The 3,249-nt window shown below is 46.1% G+C and overlaps 1 pseudogene; it reads right to left on the bottom strand.

The window, feature by feature from the left end:
• Positions 1-1,605: 1,605 nt before the first annotated feature.
• Positions 1,606-2,742, bottom strand: LOC116268883 (annotated as a pseudogene).
• Between the last annotated feature and the right edge of the window lie 507 nt (positions 2,743-3,249).

Raw genomic sequence — 3,249 nt, 5'->3', positions numbered from 1 at the left:
AGGGTAGAGTTTGGGAGAAGGGAGAGAAACAGAAAAAAACAACTGTTGGGCACTAGGTCTAGTACCTGGGTGATGAAATCATTTACAGAACAAACTCCTGTGACACCAGTTTATCTATATAACAAACCTGCACATGTACCCCAAAACCTAAAATTAGAAAGAAAGAAGAAAGAAAGAAAGAAAGAAAGAAAGAAAGAAAGAAAGAAAAGAAAGAAAGGAAGGAAGGAAGGAAGGAAGGAAGGAAGGAAGGAAGGAAGGAAGGAAGGAGACAGATGATCCTAGATTATCCAGGTATCACTAATGGAATCACAAGGGTCCTTATTAGAGCTAGGCAGAAAGATCAGACTCAATAGAAGATATGACAGAAGCAAAAGATTGGAGGTAAGGAATAGGAAAGGAAGAGGCCATACTCAAACAATGCAGGTGACCTCTAGAAGCTGAAATAGGGAAGGAAACAGATTCTGCCCTGAAGCCTGCAGAAGGAGCACAGTCCTGAAAATACCTTGGTTTTTGACTTTTGGCCTCCAAAACTTTAAAAGAATAAATCTTGTGTTGTTTTAAGCTCCTGCATTTGTAGTAATTTGTCACAGAAGCCACAGGAAACTAGTACATACAAAGTATTTTTAGTGGCCTCTTTGACCACACTAAAACTTCCTCTGCTGTTGAGTTAAAACTTCCTCTCAATTCCATGCTTTAAACAGTCCTAAGGAGTCCCCTAATGCAGGGCATCTGGTGTCCTGAGTGGGTCCAAGATGTCCAGTCTGCTTCTAGCAGCTGTTCAGAAACTACACTGACAGCACACTCAGCCATGCAGATTCCCATTCATTTCAACGAGGAGAAAGTAAGTTTATAAGCAATTTTGCAAAGGGTAACTATGTCATAATTGCAGCTTCAGTGTATCTGCTATGACAGAGAAGAAATCTATTTTGAAGAGCGATTATTTTTATTTTCTTTTATTAATTGTGTATTGAAACAAGTAAGGTTCCCTGACATCAAACAGACCAGTTCTGAGGTTTTACCCAAGATAATTGAACAGCCCCAGCTTCTGCAGTGTTTATCAAAATACAAAAGAAAAAGTAGAGGTCGTCTTTTTTGGATAGCAAATTGGACTCTTGCAAGCTAAGGGAGAGAAAGCTATGTCATACACGGAGACAGGGTACTTCCAAGGGTCTGCAGGTTTAGAAGCATGGCCTGCCTGGCTCACGCACACTCCTGCTGGTGAGGCCAAAGACATCCCACCAATATGTCTGAGAGAGTGTCAGTGCTGGAGGCAATGAGCCCACTCTGGTCACATGCTTACCAAGGGACAAGTGGGGCCTGTGTCCCCTGAGCTTACTGTGGGCAGGTGGATGGGCAGCTGAGCAGCCTAGTGGAGAGTGGGCTGGCAATGGGCTCCTAGCCCAGCCCTTAGGAGCCGTGGAAGCACAGGGATAAGCACAAGGCTATGGGATGCAAAGTGACCCAAGGACAGGTGAGTCACAGGGATCTCTATTGCAATCATGCAGAATTGATGCGGTCTGATATGCCACCACCTCACATTCCTGAGGGGAACAGCCAAGCTGGTGGCTAGCATCCAGGCCATACCTGCAAACCCACACTGGGCAGGGTCTCCCTTCTGTGTGTTCAAGTGTTCTCAAGTTAGATTTTTAACGATTTTTAAAATGGCTGAGTTCAGGCTTAAAACCAACTTACAAAAATGGATCTCAACACAGCTCTAAAACCAGGGGTGCATCCAGTAATCCCAACACAGTGACTCCCGGAGGCCAGGTGTCCATGGGCCTACATCCCCTCTCAGCACTGACCAGCACCGCGTTGATTTTACTCTTTACAATAAAAACAAACAAACAAACAAACAAAAAACACTGAGTAATCTTGCACGTGACTGCCAGAAACTGTCTTGTCGGAAACAAAATCTATTTACGTTGAATGAAACGCCTGGCCACAGGCTTCATCTGCCACATTTACAGCACAGTGCAATGCACACAATAAACCAAACCACAAAGGCAGTTTCTGGCACTCATAGCACAGAGTTGTTTGCCACATGGGAGTAAAGCAGACATTTTAAGAGGAGGAGGGAGACGGAGAAGGGTGTCACATTCACTTCTAGTTCTGGAGCTGACTGGACAGCCAGTCCAGTCCTTCATGGAGCTGGTCACCACGGGCGCCACAGGTGGCCTGAATGTACCAGTTCCTGTGGAGCAGGGAATGCAGCACCAGCTTGCCTGTGATCTCAGTGGTGTTCATGATGTTGAGGAGGGCCTACTTGTTAGTGAACACCAGGGGGACCGCATTCCAGAGCTCATCCTGAGCCAACATCCTCATGAGCTCCTCATGGACCTTGTTCATGTGCTCTCTGTCACTACTGTCCTCCATAAAGATCAGGCCTTGTGTGTTCTGGAAGTAGTGGCACCACAGAGGCCAGATCTTGTGCTGGCCTGCCATGTACCACACAGTGAAGCTGATGTTCTTAGACTCCATGGGTCTGCATTGAAGCCTGTAATGGGAGTGGTGGTCACAATCTCACCCAGCATCAGCTTATACAGAATCATCATCTTGCCTGCAGCATCCAGGCCCATCATGAGGACAAGCGTTTCTTTTCTGCCAAAAACACCCTTAAAGAGGTTGGTAAAGATATTCCCCATGGACCCTCAGCCTCCCAAGTACCTAGAACTACAGGCGTGCACCACCACACCTGGCTAATGTATACATTTTTAGTAGAGAAGGGGGTTTTGCCATGTTGGCCAGGCTGGTCTCGAACTCCTGGCATCAAGTAATCTGCCCACCTCAGCCTCCCAAAGTGTTGGGATTACAGGCATGAGCCACCATGCCTGGCCTCCATCAAATAACTTTAAAAAAAAACAGTTCTCTCAACTTCCTTGCATCGCTGTCTTCCCTTCACACTCCCTGGAGTTTGTCTCCACATCTAGACTTTCCCTGAGCTTCTGATCACACTGGCAAATATCACACAATTTTCCAATTGCTATCACTCTAACTCAAGGGTCTTATCTGGGCTCCCCTTCCTGCTCCATAACCCCTTCTTCTGTCTTTGGTCAAATCCCTTTTCTACTTCTTGAAGTGATGCTTCAAACTTCATTGTCTCCTTAAGCTTCCTACTCTCCCCTCCGTAATCCCAGCCCTCCCTCAGGAAATTATCTCACTTCACGCTTCATGTGAATTTCAACTTCTTGCCCCCTGTCTCACCACTACCTTCATTTAAGGCCAAGCTTCCTTTCTTGCTTTGTCTCCTCA

The sequence above is a fragment of the Papio anubis genome, chromosome 9 (assembly GCF_008728515.1).
Source record: "Papio anubis isolate 15944 chromosome 9, Panubis1.0, whole genome shotgun sequence".
Lineage (NCBI taxonomy): Eukaryota > Metazoa > Chordata > Mammalia > Primates > Cercopithecidae > Papio > Papio anubis.
This window is presented reverse-complemented; position numbering and strand designations above follow the sequence as displayed.